The sequence below is a fragment of the Triturus cristatus genome, chromosome 4_2, assembly GCF_964204655.1.
Source record: "Triturus cristatus chromosome 4_2, aTriCri1.1, whole genome shotgun sequence".
In the NCBI taxonomy this organism is placed as follows: domain Eukaryota; kingdom Metazoa; phylum Chordata; class Amphibia; order Caudata; family Salamandridae; genus Triturus; species Triturus cristatus.
The window spans coordinates 449206760-449226599 of NC_140586.1; the positions used below are offsets into that span (position 1 = coordinate 449206760).

General features: G+C 44.6%; 1 non-coding gene across 1 annotated transcript; it reads right to left on the reverse strand.

Moving 5' to 3' along the window:
* Nucleotides 1-659: 659 nt before the first annotated feature.
* Nucleotides 660-813, reverse strand: LOC146834548 (5.8S ribosomal RNA). Its single transcript, XR_014961048.1, has one exon. It is a non-coding gene; the product is annotated as a 5.8S ribosomal RNA (ribosomal RNA).
* Nucleotides 814-19840: the final 19027 nt, after the last annotated feature.

A 19840-nucleotide genomic window follows, 5' to 3' on the forward strand; every position in this document is an offset into this window, starting at 1 on the left:
TCTAATATTATATAGAAATTATGAAAATGTCACACGTAAGCAATCTGAAACCTTGGCCCGCAGGGCCATCTGGTTGCCCGGCCCGCAGGGCCATCTAGTCACCTGGCCCGCAGGGCCATCTGGTCGCGCAACCAGGTGACCAGATGGCCAGGGACCACCCAGCCCCCCAGGTGGCCTGGGAGGGTGTCGTGCCCAGTCGCCCTTGCAGTCCGGCGAGGGTGGCCAGGCGCTCCGAGGCAGCCGCTCGGGAGGGCTCCTTCCCCGGTGCAGGGAGCGGTGGGAAGGGGAGGCCAGGCCATCTGGTCACCCTGCCGAGCAGCGAGGGACTGTGGAGGGGTTTCGCCCTCGCCGGGAAGCCAGCCGCGGAGGAGGGTGCCCGAGGCACATGCGCGCGGGCAGCCAGTGGGACACCATGGACAGCCATGCGCGGCACGCAGCCAGGCTCCCTGGGACGGGCCCGGGGCGGACCGGTCCCTTGGCCCCCTTCTCGGGGGGCCAGGCGCGCCGGCGGCATACCTCCGTGGCAGGACCCGGCCAGGGACCCTGCCAACGGGCGATCGGAGTGTCTGACCTTGTGGGGGGACGAAGGGGAAGCAGAGCTCACCCTACGATGGCCCCAGCTGCATTCCGGGGAACCCCCGTGGCGATTGACGATCGAGCGATCCTCAGACAAGCGTAGCCCAGGGAGGAACCCGGGGCCGCAAGGTGCGTTCGAAGTGTCGATGATCAATGTGTCCTGCAATTCACACTAATTCTCGCAGCTAGCTGCGTTCTTCATCGACGTGCGAGCCGAGTAATCCACCGCCAAGAGTCACAGGCAACTTTTTGAAAATGTTCACACACCTGCGGGTGCAGGAGAGGCGGGAGGAAGGCAACGCTGTCCATCCGCCGCCCGCGCGGTGAGACGGCCCGGGCGCCTCATTCAAGGCTTCCCCTCTGGGAGTCAGACAGCACCGTCGTGGGGGGAAAAAACATTGCCAGGCGCTCGGCCCGGGAGCCTGCCCCCACCCACCCACCCGGGGGTGAGGGAGGGGGCTCCCGGAGAGACGGTAGCAGGCAGCCCCGCAGCTGCCAGTCCCTCCCGGGGTAACCCCGGGAGGGACCCCGTGAGTCTTCAAACCCCTCAGCCCACACGGGGCCGGGTCGGACCGGGTACCTGGCAACGAGGGAGGGTCGCTCCACCTGCACATCAGCCGCCCGTCGCCGGGCGGCCCCGAGCCGTGCCAGCAGAGGCTGGCGATCGGCCCACCACCACCCTCACCTCGGTCGGAGGCGCCGGAAGGGAAGAGCCAGGCTGCTCCCCATCCCGCACGCCTCCCACCGAAACTCGTGTCAAATGTAAAATTCTCAAAATAATTTAAAATCAAAAGATGTGTCTAAATAAAAAATGAATACGTACTGTCATCTTTTGCTTTTTACATGTGCATCACTTGTCTTTGTTGACGCATAGTAGAATTGTTTTGAATTGATAAGGTGACATGGTGTTTACGCTTATTTCTATTATTCAATAATAATTAGGTCGTTGTTTTGACTTAGATTTTTTAGTTTCCCTTCTCCTTTTGCATCAGAGTTATCGTTTGTTTGTTATAGGATGTGGAGTTGTTATATAACATGCACTGACGTTCCAGGTTCATTTATATGCTGGAGCTTATATAATTTTATATTTGGTGGGTCCCTTGGCTATACCTCATGAGCTACTTTTCGGCTCAACTTCTAGCACTAACTGTTAACTTTGGAGTGGCATGAAATTTCTATTGGGTGTACTGGAATCTTCCACTTGCCAGTATTTTATTTAGACACATCTGTGACTCATTCTACCCTAAATGGGATCACCGTAAGCATGCATTTTCAACATCTGAGTGCTCTGTCTTCCTCAACCTGCAATTTAATTTTCCTAACTTTTTTCTTTTGATTTTAAATTATTTTGAGAATTTTACATTTGACACGAGTTGGTGTGCTAATTTTTAGACTTGAGTATATACCAATTTCGAGTTAATACAGACCATACGTCCTCTCTGCACCGTGGTGTATGTGGGATCGTATTTAAATATGGTTTGTTCTGATGATGCAAACATTTATGTTTACAGCCTTGAGAAAGTCTGTGTATTGATAAGTACTGACGAAACACGTGTTGGCTGTGTTCAGGAAATAATAATAAAAAGAACATCGTATATCAAAAAAAGGCTGTGTTCAGGAGGAGAAAAAAAATTAAATAAAATAATAAAAAGAACATCGTCTTTCAAAAACGACGAGGACTGCTCCTCTTGTCTGACTGGATTCTGGACTGCCATATATGAGTTTATTATTTGTTAGATTGTCTGTTTGATATTGACTAAAATTCGGTCCTCATTACTGGCTATTGTGTGGGACCTGTTTCCACTTATTTTAGGGTGTGCTGTATTAGCTTTTTGTTTGTCTGATATTCATATATGCAGGTTTTTTAACGTGTATATTTAGCACTCCTGGGTAGTGTGTGCTTTAAGCTAGATAAGCACCCCGCTGTACATAGAAAAGTACTATCTACTGTTTCATGCCATTGACTCTATTTACATATACATTTCCTATATTGATGTGCAGATTCTTCCCTATTAGGGAACACTACTACCCTTGTGGCTAAACTCAGTAATCATTAATGCTTCAAGGGGCAGTGGGATCTGGGTGATTGGACACTATGTGCCTAATGCGCCTCAACCAGGGCGTTCACCACACAACTGAGAGCAAGAGAGCTATTTTCTTGCCTTTATTAGGCCCCGGAGCAGTCTTACTAACCCTGACTTACACCTAACTAGGCGACCTTCAGGAAGCAGTGTTATCAGACACCCCATGAAAATTAATTATTAGGAAACGTTACAGTTGGATTAAAATGGAATGTTCCAAAAGGGAACAACTGCATCCCCGTGCAGAATGTAGCAAAATATAAAAATAATCTGCATCCGGAGAATATCGAAAAATGCTGAACGACAGTGAACACACATACCGAAAGCAGAAGGAGAGCGTGTGAACATGCCTCTCAAACACACAAAGTTCCCAGCAAAAAAAAACGACATAGACAGCACGACTCTGTTTAGGAAAACCATGACTCGTAGAAGATGTTGACTTTGACTTTTTCATTAACATCTTAATCCGCGTATTCTCAATGTGCACATCTTGCCGAGCAGGAAATCGGGAAACAGATGCAGCTGTGACTAATTCGGACGAACAACTTGTACAAGTCTTTATTTAGTTACGCTGACACAGAACTGACTTCTCAAGCATTAGGTATTTTTCAACAAATTCCCAAATTTTAAAGATGATTTCAGTCAATTAAAAATAACTAAAGACATCCTTTTAAAGATGATGTTTAGGTGACAATTATCGGGGTCTCCTGCATCTTTGCAAACAAAAAATATATATTATGATGTCGTTACTGAATGCAATCATTGATCTTTTATTGTGCGCCAGCAGTTCACACACTGTGTTTGTTTGCATGTTGCATGGGCAACAAATGGACTTCAGCACGCCACGGGCTGTAAGATAATGAAATCTCTCTGCTCCGATATACTTTCTCCTGCATCTATTCCTCTGTCGTCCTACTTTATCCTCCACCTACCCATGCATTCCATTCTCTCTCTTCTCATTCTTGTACCTGTCTTTCACCCTCTCTCGCCATCTTTATTCTTTCTCATTCTTTTACACTTTTAATAATTTCCTTCCACCTTCTTCCCAATCACCTATTTCAGCCCAGTGCCATATTTTTCACTTGCTGTCACCATGGCCTCCACCTGTTTTCCTCCTCTCCACTTTCCTTCCCATCCTACTCCGTTTCTCCTCTGTCTCTTCTTCTTATCCGTTTTCGATTCCCCGTTCCCTTTTTATGTTCTTTTTTATACTGTTCTTCAGTTTTATTTCTTGCTCTTTTTTTTCTCTCACTCTCTTCTTCTTCTCTATATGTGATTTTCCTTGCTCTATCTTTCTATTAAGTATTTTATATTGTCCATTGTTGTGGTCTCACTACGGACAGCTCCTGCTGTCTGTTGCAGACAGCATTCTAAGCAAATATCCGCGGAGTTACCCCTTGCTCATGATTGGATGGCGGTCTTGTTAATCTCTGTTCTTTTTTTTATTGGTAGATTTCCTTCCATTCTCTGGGGTATAGCTCTTTTATCGTGGCATTTGTTTGGCCATTTGTTTCCTTCCAATGCTTACAAAATGGAGATACTTCAATTAAGCTTTTTTCTGTAGGGTTTCATTGGTGCACTCCATGGGTGTGCATGACCTTCCCTCTTTTTCCTTGGTTCCTCATTTGCCCTCCCTCTGCCCTGTTTCTTTCTCCTTCTTCTGCCATTCTCTATCCCCACATTCCTGTTCATGTCTCCTCTCTTCCCTTTAACTCTAGCCCTCGTCCACCACTCAGGGATCACCCTCTCTCCATGCCTTACTCGTAATTGCTTTTGTGGGTTTGCAGAAAACACCACCTTTTAGCGCGTCATCTGCTTGAAACGTTGCAGATAGTTGAAAAGAGAGGCTGGGGATAGGGCATGGTAGCTGGCCTAATTCTATGCGCAATTGCCTTACAATTCTGAAGCTGGCAGGACATCTCAGTAAGATGAACACACATATGTAAATATGCAGCAGTTGGCCAAGAGTTGCATGTCGGCGAGTGCAGCCCAATTCTTCATGTTGGCAAAGTGAAAGCAAAATGGCTCATACCTATGGAGGCATTGTCTCTCTTTTCCCCTTACGTTTTATCAGTCACTCCACCTGCAAACATAAAGGTATGGAAATTGATCACTATTGTCTTTTGTTGGCATCAGGATATGGCTCAATAATTTTAACACTTGTTACTTGATCATGGGTGATAGATCTGAGTCCCATCGAGGCTGGCTCACCCTTTAATTTTCCTGGAATATCTGTTCAGGGATGCATGCAAGGGTCCACAAATATTTAAAATGTATCATTGTATGTATGATTGTGGTGAAGTGCATAACAAATATTTTGTCGTGTTAATGGATGTCTATTCATCAAAATGCCAGGGATAGTGAAAGTGACATCACTTTTTTACCTCTCTTCTCATGACATCACTCAGTAGAACTGACCTTAGATACCCTTTGGCAGCAACCAATAACAACCCTGCTTAATTTATATGCGTTCCTAAATAGAAGTAATCCAATCTAGTTTGACCCAGAGGAGTTCATTTACGTTTGTATTTTATTTTTCTTGGTTAGCTTTTTTTCTGAAATGTTTTCTTATTATCATATCTTCATTTTTTTTATAAATGTCATAAATATAAACATAGTTGATAAACCAAACTCTAAACAATTCATACACGAAACTCACCAACAATACAACAATAAATACAAAATCAAAACAACATAGTGAAAAACAATTCAACACCTTACTTGCCAGTCACTGGCTTTCACTCATACACCACACTCATGCACACTCCATATATGCTTTTCCCATAACCCCAAGAACGATAGTCATTGACAAGCAACCAAGGAGCAACAGCTGTGAATGACAATATTGGAATGTTGGAGCTCTGGGCTTCTACCGGCCATTAGAAGCCTGGAGCACTCTATTGATTTCAATGGAGCTCCCAACATTCCAATGTTCTAATGAGGATTCACTTCTTCTGAAACATTACACTAACTTAGGCAGAAAACTCCATCATTTAACAAAACATATGCCTTCAGTGTTTTTAATTTTTATGAATCTCAAACCTACAGTTCCCATCATTCTATGATGAAAAACTTCACCGGCATCAACATAATATCTTTATCCTCAAGGCATTCTTCCATGCTCATACTAACTTTTCTTAGTAGATCGATGTCAACATGTGAACCTTAGAAACTTATCTCCCTTGCAGGGACACCGAATAGTCCCCCTCTGCAACCCATCATTTCTACCAGCAATGCTATGACAAAACCCCTTTCCAAATATGTAGATGATTTCTTGTGTTCTATTGCAAAAACATAAGTCATATATTAAAGACACGGGGATACAACTAAAAAGATCAAAACTTGGCCCTACAATATGGAACAAGAGATATTGGTGGCGCTGGATACTAAAGCGCTGTACACCAACATTCCCCAGAGAGAAGCACAACGTAAGGTAAGGCATGAGCGACGCAAAGCCTAGTTGAGATATACCCAGCCACTCAAGGCCGCCTTGCGTTGTTGTAAATTGAAACGACGATGTGATTAAGCATTTACCAAAGACATAAATTCTCCTTCCCTAGAACATGTCTCTTTCGTTATGTTGACTAAAGTCTGGACTCCATTTTGTATTGTCATGTCTCCACGTGCTCAACACGAGAAGAGTCCTATCTTCGTGTTAGTTGCTCTTGCAATCTGCCTAGTAACAGTCTATAAATAGCTCCTTTGTCCGTCTGGCGCATGCCCAGGCTTGACCACATCTGTTATCAGTTAGTCCTTGCTTGACCATGTTTTCGCGGGCTCAAGGAGTGTGTCAGCTCCGCCCACATATTGATCTTGTATCGAAAATGTCCATAAAAGGTAATATTCTTTGCCTCATGTTGTATCCACCCACTTATGAGCCCCTCTGTTGTGTATAAAAGGGGACCGTGTACGCAAGTTCTTTGTGCTACTCTATGCAATACTGAAGGGTGTTGTATGGATTGTAGGACCACCCTTAAGGGTTAATAAACTTTGTCTTTGTACTTTGCAGTTTCCGTGCCAACTTCCTTATAGATTCCATTGCAGGAGAGCAAACCCTTGTGTCCTGCGGGCCTAGCTGGGGCCTGTATTCATCAATTGGCGCCCGTCACGTGGGGCTCATCGGCGACTCGGATGCTCGAAGGATTGGTCGCGACGAAGGTGAGGAATTTGGCCGGGGATGTGATCACTGCCAGAGGCACTTTAGCCCTGGCATCCCGAGGTTTTTCTTCCTTCCCTTCCGAGCTGACCATCTGGGTGGCGCCGGTCCTCGACTGAGACCTCTTCTGTCAGTCCTGCCGTGACAGCCGTTTGGGCGAATTTTGGAGCTTGGCAGTTGGAATCTGGACTCTTGATTGGTAAGAACCGTTGTACGGTACTTGCTCCGAGTTTCTGAAGCCTGGTTTGGCTATTTGAGTTGGATTTGTGATGACCGGTCATATCTTGTATTGATTATTGTGAGAATATATGCGTTGCAACACATATAGGCAGGTAATGTGGAGATATTTCTCCAGAGCTGTGTAACTTTGAACGGCACAACGTTTAAGTGCCATTTTTTTGATGATACTGCATATTTTGCATTATTTTTGAGCATGCCTGCTTTTAGCGCACTCCGTAAGTGGTGCTGCTGCTTTGGAAACCGGTTAAACCTCGAGGAATATGCTCCAGCTCCCCCAGAGGGGACTCCTAATAGGGATATGTATGTGAAGCATGGTCTTTCTTCCATAATGTACAGCACAGTATGGAGGAAATATACCAGAAAGGATCCTGAGTTACGGTGGCCTTTGTATGGATCGTTTGATATGCGTAAGATTGAGTATGTGGAACAGTGTATGTGTAAACGGCGTGCTCGGCAAGACATGTTTGAATGTGTGCGATTATGGGTGAAGGAAGTGCGTGAGCGAGAGAAACGTGAGAAAGCGCTGTTTGATAAAGAGCAACGGAAGAATGATCATGTGAGAGCACAGGAAGCGAAGCGTCGGGAGGAAAGAGAACTGGCGGAGAGACAAGAGAAAGAGCGTCGGTTGCAAGTCTCGGGTCAATATGCTGTTCGCCAATCCCTTTATCCTGTCCTTAATAATCCTGACGATGATTTTTATTTATTAGATCGTTCTCCGCCCCCTTATGTCGGCGCGTCTGCCCCGAGGCCACAAGATTCTGGATCGGGTTCGGGTAAGGTGGACACGCGGTCCATGTTATCGGCTGACCGAATGGGTGAGCTTCGGCAAGTTTCCTATCGTGCACTTAAGGGCAAGTTATCCCTTGCTGAGTTGTTGAATTCCTGGGAGTTGTGGCAGGATAGAGAGAGGTTGTATTTTTTGGGCCACTTTTCTGATGAAGTGATTGCTGCATTTCGGAAATATTCCAGTGTTTTTGAGCCTGACGATGTGGTATCAGATGCTAAAGCATTGCGTAATGGTGTTTTCTCTCCCTCTAAGGCGCCTGATGCGGTTCGGCGGCTGTTTGCGTTGCGGGACGCGGTGAGGGACCTTAAAGAGAAAGCACGCCAACAAGCTGAGGAGGAGAAGCAGTCGGATTCGCATACCGGAGATGGCCACTCATCCACCTCTCAGTCAGATAAGAGCGACCTAGTGCATGCTAAACCAATGCGAGAGGCGGCGCCTTTGTATGTTCCTCCTAAAGGAGCGGGGACTAGCTCGGATATTACCTCCGCCGATGCTAAGGGATATTTTGTGTACAATTGGGTTTATACTCCCTGGCACAGGGCTGACGTCATGGCATTAAAGAATGCGTTGCCTGATCCCCGCAAGAATCCAGCGGCCTTTTACGAAGAAGTCGAGGGGGCCTTGAATTCTTGTACTATGACCTTAGCAGATATAGATTTGTTCTTTGGGCTTATTTTACCACCAGATATGTGGCGATCTGTGCGGAAGGTGGACGATGTTGCCGCTTTTAAGGCTCGGTGGTCTGAGCTTGAGGATGAGGATAGGGAGAGGAAACCCGCGCAGAAACCACCTCAGCTTATCTTAGATCTCCCCGCTGCTATTCTGACTAAGTTGAAAACAATCATCCCCCCTAAAAAGATTGACTGGAATATGTTAGCCTCGTGTAAGCAGAAAGTCGATGAATCAGTTGCAGATTTCTTTACGCGCTTTGAGGAGACGTTTCATGATTTTAGTGGTCAGTCACTTACGGATGATACGGGTCGACACCTCTTTGCTGATAAATATGTGGCAAATTTACTACCGGCGATCGCAGCTCGCCTAAAAGCGAGTGAAAGTTCTTGGTCCACCGCGACCCCGACAGCCCTCCTGACTATAGCTCAGTATTATGAGCGTCAGGAGCAAGAAGCGAAGGGACAGGAGGAGAAGAAATCGAAAGATTTAAAAACAAAGGTGATGTTAGCGCAAGTATATGGTCTGCCCCGTCGGGGTGTCAATAGAGGTAGGGGAGGATTTTATGGTCCTCCCTCGGGTCGATCTGATTTGAATAGGAATCAATGTGCGTATTGTAAGCAATCGGGACACTGGGCCAGGGATTGCCCGGCGTTGCATGCTTCGCGTCAGGGACATAATCAGGGTGGCCCGAGAGGTAGAGGGGGTTTCTCGAATTCTAGAGGGACTTCTAACGATTACACTCGTTTTGATCCCGCCGGGCAGCAACGAGACAGACCTGATGTCTTTGATCGGCACAACCAGTATCAAGTGTCAGGGATTGATCGCTCTGGGTACCATGATTCTCAGCATGCATAGGAATGCGTTGGATGGGGGTTAGAATCAGTTGAGGTGCCGGTTGATCAGAAGGGTCCTTACGTATCAGCTGAGGTTTTGGGTTCTACTGATCAGTTCCTAGTGGATACAGGAGCGACTCGTAGTGCGCTGTCTAAACAATTGGTTCCGAGGGCTCCCCCATCTGGCTTAATGGTTACATCGGTAGGGTTTGATGGTACACTCTCCCGAAGCCCTCTTTCGCGGCCCCTCACATTTCAGGTTGATTCTTTTTCTGCACCCTGTCCGTTTTTGCTTGCCCCGAACACGCCGGACAACATTATGGGCCTTGATATGTTAAAGCACTTCAGAGCTACGATCCGCTGCTCCCCTGCTGGAGTGCGGGTGATATTAAATGACAATTACCCCCGGTCTGAACGGATGTGTGTGGTTGCAGAGGATGCTGTGTTAGCTACCCTCCCTTGTGCTTTGTGGGCCACTTCGGATACTGATGTGGGACAGATGGTGATTCCGCCTGTTCACATTAGTGTCCAGGAGGGGGCGGTGTTACCACGCCTTCCACAGTATCGTATTTCCCAGGAGGGGGAGAGGCTCTTATACAGATTGTGCAGGATTTGATTAAGGTGGGAGTAGTGGAGGAAGTTCCCTACAACGTCTGTAATAGCCCGATTCTACCCATTTTGAAAAAGGATACGGATGCCAAAGTCTATCGGTTTATAATTGACTTGAGAGAAGTAAACAAGATCGTGGTACCTCAGTACCCAGTGGTCTCTGATATCACGACGTTGCTTACTTTGGTCCCGCCTACGGCGACCACGTTTTCAGTTATTGATTTGAAAAATGCCTTCTTTTCGATTCCTATTCATCCCGATAGCCGATACCTTTTTGGTTTCACGCTAAATAATAGGTCTTATCGATTTTGTAGAATCCCTCAGGGCTACACGGAAAGCCCTAGCATTTACAGTCAAGCTTTGAAAAGACAATTGGACTCCTTTGTTCTGCCCGAGGGTGTCGCCCTCATTCAATATGTCGATGACATCTTGCTGGCGGCTGACACTCCGGAGTTGTGTGAAACGAGTACGTTGTCTTTACTTTCCTTTTTGCCATCCCACAATCACAAAGTATCTCGGAAGAAATTGCAGTTCTGTAGACCAAAGGTGACTTATCTGGGTCACCTTTTGTCTAAGGAGGGGCGTGCACTCACACCAGATCGTATCCAAGTAATTTTGGACACGCCAGTACCTTCCACGCAGAAGGACGTGCGTGCATTTTTGGGTCTTGTTTCTTTTTGTAGGCAATGGATATTAGGGTTCTCACACATAGCCAAACCATTATTAGCCCTTTTGACAAAAGACACACCTATTCCGCTTCCTTGGTCAAATGAGTGTGACGCTGCTTTTCAGCAATTACGACAGGCCCTTTGTTCAGCACCAGTGTTAGGGACCCCTGATTATACCAAACCTTTTTTGCTGTATGTGCATGAGAAAGATGGATGTGCATTATCAGTTTTAGTGCAGATGCACGGCGACAAGCAGCGTCCTTGTGGATATTTTTCGGCTGTACTTGATCCTGTTGCCCGAGCATTGCCTGGTTGTTTTCGCTCGGTTGCGGCGACAGCTATGTCAATACGCCAAAGCGAGGGAATTGTGTTATCTCATAAGCTGTTGGTATTAGTCCCCCATGCTGTTGATGCCCTGCTTAATCAGACAAAGACGCAGCATTCAACCAGTGCCCGTTTAACGGGATATGAGCTGACGCTTTTGGCTCCTCATATTACGTTAAAGAGGTGCGTAACGTTAAATCCGGCCACATTGTTGCCATACCCCGAGACTCAGTCTGAAGCACGGAAAGCACATGATTGTATTCTTGTGACTGAGGAACAAACAAAGGGTCGTATTGATCTCCAGGATACGCCCTTTCCAGATGTAGATGGAGAACTGTGGGTGGACAGATCATGCCTGAAGCTACCAGATGGTACGACTTCAGCAGCGTATGCAATTACCACATTGCGAACAATAGTGGAGACAGCACGCATACCACAGAAATCAGCTCAAGCAGCGGAACTGATAGCATTAACACGAGCATGTGAGCTCAGTACAGGATTGTGTGTGAATGTTTATACAGACAGCCGCTATGCTTTCGGAGTAGCGCACGATTTCGGCCTACTCTGGAAGGAGAGAGGGTTTCTAACGTCGCATGGAGTACAAATAATGCATGGAGAGTTAGTTCACAACCTTTTGACTGCATTGACATATCCGAGGAAAATTGCTATCATTAAATATAGTGCCCATAAGAAAGTAGTTGATAAAGTTGGAGAAGCGAATGCGTTAGAAGACCGAGTGGCACGGGAGACTGCGATGCAGCCCGGTGCTACTGCCATGTATGTAGTGAAGTCGCAGGTAGAACGATGGCACGATGCGAAGGAAGAAGTGCGAGAAATACAGAGAACAGCTTCTGATAAAGAACGGGAGCAATGGTCCAGTGAGGGAGAATTGGATGATGAGGGTTGCTGGAGAAATAAGCAGATGGATAGATGGAAATTACCCACGGCTTTTGTACAACCTATGGTTCAGATGGCACATGGGCTAGCACATGTTGGAGCTTCCGCAATTGTAAAATTGCTCACCCAAGTCTGGGAGCATCCAGAGATTGCTAGCACGGCAAAGAGGGTGGTGCAGACCTGTATGATCTGCCTGAGGTACAACCCAGGAAAGGGTACTCGAACTCCAGCAGGAGGATTTGTAACACCTACTGCACCCTTTGAGGTTTTGCAGATGGATTACATCCAGCTTGAGCGTTGTAACAATTTGAAGTATGTTCTAGTAGTGGTTTGTGCCTTTAGCAAATGGGTTGAGGCATACCCTACGAAAGACAATACTGCAATGACTACCGCCAAGATGCTGTTGAAGGAGTTCTTCCCTCGATATGGCGTTTGTAGACTTCTGTGGAGTGATAACGGACCCCACTTTATAGCGGATGTTATAAAGTATGTTTTGAAGGGTCTGGGCATCACCCAGAAGTTCCACGCAGTGTTTCACCCTCAATCTGCAGGACTAGTCGAGAAGTATAATGGTACACTGAAGCTCAAGATCGCTAAAATCCAAGCTTCGACATCTTTGACTTGGCCAGATGCTTTACCGCTGGCGTTATTGTCAATTAGATCGGTATCGCACTCTCGAACCGGTCTTACACCGTACGAGATTGTCTTTGGACGCCCAATGAATATTTGGGGTCCACCAAAACCTAAGACTGTGTATGATGTACCTTGTGTAATGATGAATGATTACATGGCGCAGTTAACGGATAACTTGGTTTCTATTCATCAACAGGTCCGGGAGGCGCTCCCTGATCGGTCTACTGGTGAAGGACATGGTCTCCGGCCTGGCGACCATGTCATGGTAAAGATCTTTGACAGGACGAACAGCTTGGAGCCGAGATGGGTGGGTCCTGAGCAGGTCCTACTTGCAACGAGGACGGCTGTGCGAGTTTCCAACAGAAAGAATTGGATCCATTCCCTGCACTGCCGCAAAGTACCGCCCGGATTGGTGGAGCCTGCTGTATTGATCGATCAACGAGAGATTCTGACCACAGAGAAAGGCCGTGCTGTGGAACCGAACGACACTGAGGAGCTCTTTCCAGATCACGTGACTCCTGGAGGAAAGCGATATCATCTGAGACCAAGGAAGTGAATTCTTCAGTATCAGGACATGTTGTCAGAACGGCCCTTGGGTTAGTGAAACGGAGAGCCAATGAGGCAAGGGGGGGGATCAGCCCTGCATTAGTGTAGCGACACCCGTCTTCGCCCGCTGGTGAAGAAATCGACCGCTGCCCAAGGGGAAGAGTTCTGACAAACCTTTGAGTTTCAGGAAGATATTGATTCTTTATTCTGACATGGAGAAAAAGAAAATCCTTTGTGCAACAGGTTTTATGCTCACGGTGGCTATTGTTGGGATAACCACATGGTTTGTGGAGGATGTGACTCCTGCTCGAAAGTTACTTGTGTTGACCACTCCAGTGCCTGAGGAGCACTACTTCTATACCCTTCCGTATCAAGAATTGAAGCATCGTCAGTCTTATTTGAATAACACTTTCATCCAGATGTTGCATCATACCCACGTTGCCACGAATGCTACGAACTGTTGGATATGTGGTATGATGCCAGCTCATCAGAAGAAAGGAGGAACGCCATTCATACCTCTTCCTTTCTCTCATAATGGCTCTTGTAGAGCATGGTACACTTTGCTTTTTGCCACCCGGAAACCCACAGTGGGACGATTACTCTTCAGACTCAATAAAGAATGTCATCAGGATAAAGATGGATATCCGCAAGCGAATGGGACAATTTGGGAATGGGAAGAGTATCGACCAGACAATGAATCGATTCCCTATATTTTCACAAACACCAGAGACACTGTGGGAAAAGACAGATTTGTGATTCAAGTGGCACAAGCTCAAGCGGACCTGTGTGTCCAGAGTGTGGGTTATATTCCTGTTGGTGTTAGTGATTGCATTACCATATTAAACATCGACGGGTTGAATAACAGTACCTTTTTAGCATCCCATAATACATATTTCGTATGTGGAAATAAAGGTTATTACCGTTTGCCAGCCGGTTGGTCTGGAGTATGTTATGTAGCATTTCTATTGCCCCCTGTATTTTTGGCACCTGCATCCTATCATAAGGATTTGAAGTTGTTAAATAATGTGACTGTAAATAGGTATAAACGTACTCTATCAATTGATTATGTGGATCAGACTGATACTAGTCTGCAGCAGTATATTGATTTTAATTTAGGATTGTTTTTCTTCGTTGGAGCCGCCCTAAATAGTAGGAAAGTTCGAAGGTTAACAAGAGTGGTAGAGGCTGTGACAAACCAAACCGCTGCTGCTCTTGGGAATCTTACGGAAGAATTACAGATTACTAGAATTGTTGCATTGCAGAATCGTATGGTGTTAGATGTTATGTTAGCTGACCGAGGTGGAGCTTGTAAAATTATCGGAAGTAGTTGTTGTGTGTTTATCCCTGACCACACGCCGTCAGTTTATAATGCCATCAACAGGTTGCATAAAATTGCAGCTGAAATCCATACAGAAAACGGCACTTGGTCCTTTTCTGGATGGTTCTGGGCATTGATCACTGCTTGGGGGTGGAAGGTTTTAACTGGTCTTTGTATAATTGTAGCAGTTCTGTTTTCTTGTTGCATCTGTGTCCAATGTGGTCCCTTGCTCTGTTCCTTATGTGTATCATTCTGTATTCCCGATAAGAAAGCTATTGCCAATGTCACTTATCAGAAACATTTAGCTAAAGAAGTAAAAGAAATGATGACAATTGACGTATATGATGATTATCCTAACAAACCGGATGTCTTCAGTAAATGCTGAAAGGGTCGTCTGTTGTAAATTGAAACGACGATGTGATTAAGCATTTACCAAAGACATAAATTCTCCTTCCCTAGAACATGTCTCTTTCGTTATGTTGACTAAAGTCTGGACTCCATTTTGTATTGTCATGTCTCCACGTGCTCAACACGAGAAGAGTCCTATCTTCGTGTTAGTTGCTCTTGCAATCTGCCTAGTAACAGTCTATAAATAGCTCCTTTGTCCGGCTGGCGCATGCCCAGGCTTGACCACATCTGTTATCAGTTAGTCCTTGCTTGACCATGTTTTCGCGGGCTCAAGGAGTGTGTCAGCTCCGCCCACATATTGATCTTGTATCGAAAATGTCCATAAAAGGTAATATTCTTTGCCTCATGTTGTATCCACCCACTTATGAGCCCCTCTGTTGTGTATAAAAGGGGACCGTGTACGCAAGTTCTTTGTGCTACTCTATGCAATACTGAAGGGTGTTGTATGGATTGTAGGACCACCCTTAAGGGTTAATAAACTTTGTCTTTGTACTTTGCAGTTTCCGTGCCAACTTCCTTATAGATTACATTGCAGGAGAGCGAACCCTTGTGTCCTGCGGGCCTAGCTGTATTCATCAGCGTGGCCCTGCTTTGCTTGGTATATCTTTATTAACGCAAGGCAGCGTAAGTCACTTGATTGTTTTACCCTGTCCCAGGGAGGCATTCCATGTGTGGAGTATGGCGTTTGGTGTATTCCCAGAATTACCATGAGTGGTAGACCTGGAAATACATCAAAAATCTACGACTTGCCAGGGAAGGCAAAACAAGGAGAAACATCTATCTTCTCCTAAATTTTTCCTCTTTCTATGTATGCTACATTCTGCAGCACACACACAAAGAGGAAAAAGCCTCAAGAGATTATTTTTGTGCAGGGAGGTGCCTTTCTGACAAAAACAATCCTGCCTGCATCGCAGACACCCTTGCACAATTTCTCAAGTCCACTAGGCTTCCAAAAGCCTGTTAGCAAAAGGAGAGAGCAGGAATGTGCTATATCTTGAGACATAATGCGTATTCATGCCCTCTCCTTTTTAAGCAGCACAGCAAGGTGTCTTGCTGCGCTGCATTGCATGAAGAAATTAAAAATATAGCCCACAGTGTTAATCAGGTATCCATTCTTTTGCTCACTGTGTACACCTATCTCCTGAGCAAACCTCGCTGTCATGTAATACAATTGTGAGTACTGATGGAGCAAGGACTCGTATAAAAGAGACTTGCTCGGAAGCAATCCTCTCATATAACTTGTAATATTATATTAATTGTAGTTTTGTGTAAAATAATATACACCACAGTCCATATTTTATCTAGAATGAAGCTTGCATTCATGTTTTACTAACCAGTAACCCGAGTGAAACTTAAAATGGCTGCTAACGTGGGAAACTGTACTGCGCATGCGACAACTGCATCTATGCAGTATGACGAGTCTTTGCAAATGCATCTAATATGGCCGCTTGAAAGCTCACATGCTAAGCATCTGCTCTGCCGAAACTAAAACAAGCTTTTTACTAAATGCTAATGCGGGGAGAGCTTTTATAAGTAAATGGGATTAGAATAGAGATAGGTGGTATACAGTGAAATCATTTTATTCTGAAATTATTATGGTTCTTTTTTACCTCTCTATTAGTTCGTATTTGGGCCTCCGTACAAAGCAGAAGTCCATGTCACACGTGACTTTCACACCGGCTTAGTAATAACCATTCAGGAAACCATGATGTAAAACTTGAAACTCGTCCAAGGCCATTGTTGATACATGGCCTGGGAACCAGATGAGCATCCTGGAAACTGAATGAAGACGGACATCAAATGTATTCATTTTATTGATAGAGATGTGAAATGCGGGTGGGAAATAAACCTTGGGAATAAGAATTAAGGGGCGGGAACATTAAACAAAGAACCTAAGAAAAATTATTTAACTTAGCATGGTGTGATGATCATCCCCCCTTGCCTGTCCTATCAGAATTAGGAGTTTCATAAAGTGAAACATTAATGGGTGGTTCATGAGCAAAGAAAGGTATAGTTGAGGTAGTTTAGTTACTTAGAAGTAGTTCGTGATGCAGAGATGCTGAGAGATCAGGATACTGTCCGAGAGCTGAACAAATGCTGAAGAAGAATCGATTTGCAGACTTAGAACTTAGGCATATTAATCAGAAGAAGATCGTGGAAGAATCGAGGGGGGAAAATAGGCAAATAATTCGAAGAAGATTGCAGAAAAATTGAGGAAGAAGACAGTGTCAGAGAGGAGTGTGACGCAGGCATCGTATCTAGAAGAGGTCATCTATCCTGTCCTGAATCCTGTCCTGAAGTCTTTGTTACCTGACCTTTCCCAGGGTACTCTTCCATTTCCTTGGTTAAGGGGTTGGTTTCCACACCATTCTAGGTAATTATAATTCTGTGTAGTATATAATTGTACTGCTCTCTCTATCCTCTTTTTCCTGAGTATTGTCATTGTGTAACTTTGTTCTAATTTAGGTGACTGATTTGACGAGATAATTTACTATTCGTCCTTGGAGAAATGGAGTTTGTATTGTATTCCTGTTTGGCTCACATGAATTAACTAGATAAACATTTAAACTTCTACCGAGTCTGTGGTTATTTCAGAATGGCAAGGACTATAAATAACTCTAATGTCAATTCACCATCAACTACTTCCAACTAATAGGTCCATTGACCAGAGGAAAGAACTTTTGATCAGTGAAAGGTTAGTTAAAATTTGACAGGTAACTAATCTCATAAACATTATAAAAATTGACCCCCAGCGGTACTTACTAGCCTCTATGTGTGTGTGTTTATGGGCCCAGGTGAGTATAAGGTGTTTGAGTATCTGAGGTTGGTAACCCGCTGGATCAGTTTTCTGATAGCAGAGTTATGGTTATAACTGACTAGTATGGTGATTAGTGACTATAAATGTATTTTTTAACAAACCCGTTTGTGTTATGTTTATGTTGTCTGGAAATTCCAGGGAAGTGAATAGCGGGTGGTGAATGGAAGCCACACTGCAGTGAGGTTACTCGTCTGTTGGAATAGCACTGAGAAGCTATGCAGGGCTGGCAGTGTTAAATTAGGGACTATTTTCTGTGTAAGAGTGAGAGTAATTGATAGCAAAGAGTTTGCTGGTGAAACTTTGGTCTTATATCACCTAGAAAGGGTAACACTGAAGGAGTAACAGGTTCGTCTGAGCTTGAGTGAAGGGAAAATGGAAGGTTTTACTCGCAGTTTGTGAAGAGTAAGCGGAAGGTCTTAATCGTAGTAAAAGTAACCAACTGTCCTTTGGTTATAGTGGAACAGAGTAGCGAATGTTTTTCATTTTTATCAATGAAATTTTGATAGAAAGTTATAAGAAAATAAGTTTTCGTGTTACCTTGTGAAGGGAGGGTCAGTTGCCGGAGTTGCACTGATGTCACAGAGAGCCGCGCTGGGATTGGTTGAAACAGCGGGTGTGTGACTGATGCGAATTTGTAAAGGAGGGGTCAGTAGTGAGGAGTGATACTGATGTCACAGACAGGCTGCGCTAGTATTGGATAAACAAATTGTGTAAGCTTGAGCTTGATTGGATGAAAGAATAGAACCGTGCTGGGATTGGTGAAACCCCCGAGTGTGAGCAAGAATCTAACTGGTTGTCAAAAATAGGAGCCGCAATAGTATTGGACAGTGGAGTTTGTATGTGGAAATACAATACGACTTTAATAGGGAATCAACCAGACAGAAGATATTTAGGATTTACAAGAGACAAATATATTAGAAGATCATCACCTAAAATGTACGGGGAAAAGAGGAAAATGTCATTTACGCAGAAATGTAAAAATATTTCAAGAAAGATAAACCCATTAAGACTAGAGAGGGAATTCTTATCCCTCCACCGAAGACACCTGCCTCATTTATGATGATGGAGAGAGCCTACCAAACCTGTATGTGGTTAGAAAATTGAATAGAATACTCTAAAAATGATGGAGTGTTAGCTTTCCCAGAAAATGGTACATTCAATGGGAGAATTCTTCATAATTTAAGATTACGGATGAATGAATTAGAGCCCCAACCTAGATTAATGCAATATGAGGCATTAGAAGAATGGGAAACTGAGGCATTTGAGCACGACAGATCCAGAAGTAGTAGGAGTTATAGGGGATTTTTCCCTAGACAAATACGTGATTCACGAGAGAGACAGATGAAACAACGGAGACAATCAATGATTACGGAAGGACTGTATCCTGTATTAATGGCCAAAGAACAGTCAGGGAGCAAGTGTACAGAGAAAACTAAGCATTTGACAAGGACATGTTATGGGGAATCAGAAGATGAATTTATGGAGGACATCTTAACGAAAATTCTTCCACCTTATCAGGAAGGACCAAATATAACTACCCCGAGCGCCCCTGTTTTGGGAACACCTTTGGTTCCACAAGTGATACATGATTCAATGAATGGAAGGGTACTTCAGGGAAAGGAAAGAGAAACGATAAATAAAAATAGAGAATAATTAATACAGAAGATAACCCAATTGAATACACACCTTGAAGCTTTAACTATACCCGTGACTATAGGTCCTGTTGTTCCATTGTATTGGGATAAAGTGAACTGTCCCAAACCACCAGTCATGACAGCTCCTACCATTGAATCTAGAAAAGAAAAAATAATAATTGATGATGAAGCCAGTGAGTGTGATTGGGTAATTTCACTAATGGATTTACCGATAAGTGGACAAATAAATGACACCCGAGAAGAGTTACACCTAGCTGTTCAAAAGAGATACATTTAAAAACATCTACAGGAACTAAAAGTGCCCAATAGTGTCCGGGGATGGATAAACCGAAACAACCAATGAAGATTTTAGATATTTACAAACTGAAAGTAGAATTGGAAGAAATGATAGCTGGAAATGTGGGATTAGATATATTAAATGCTTACAGTGAGGAAGAATTACTTTAACCTTTATCTAGAGCCTCTCACTGAAGTTCTTCGCTCCGCCAATATCTCCTACCACAATTACGCGGATGACACCCAAATTTACATCAATATCTCTTCACTCGAGGAGGTCCTCGCCCTGAACGAAACCCTGAAACTAACTGTCCAGTGGCTTGCCACTAACCAGCTAAGAAAA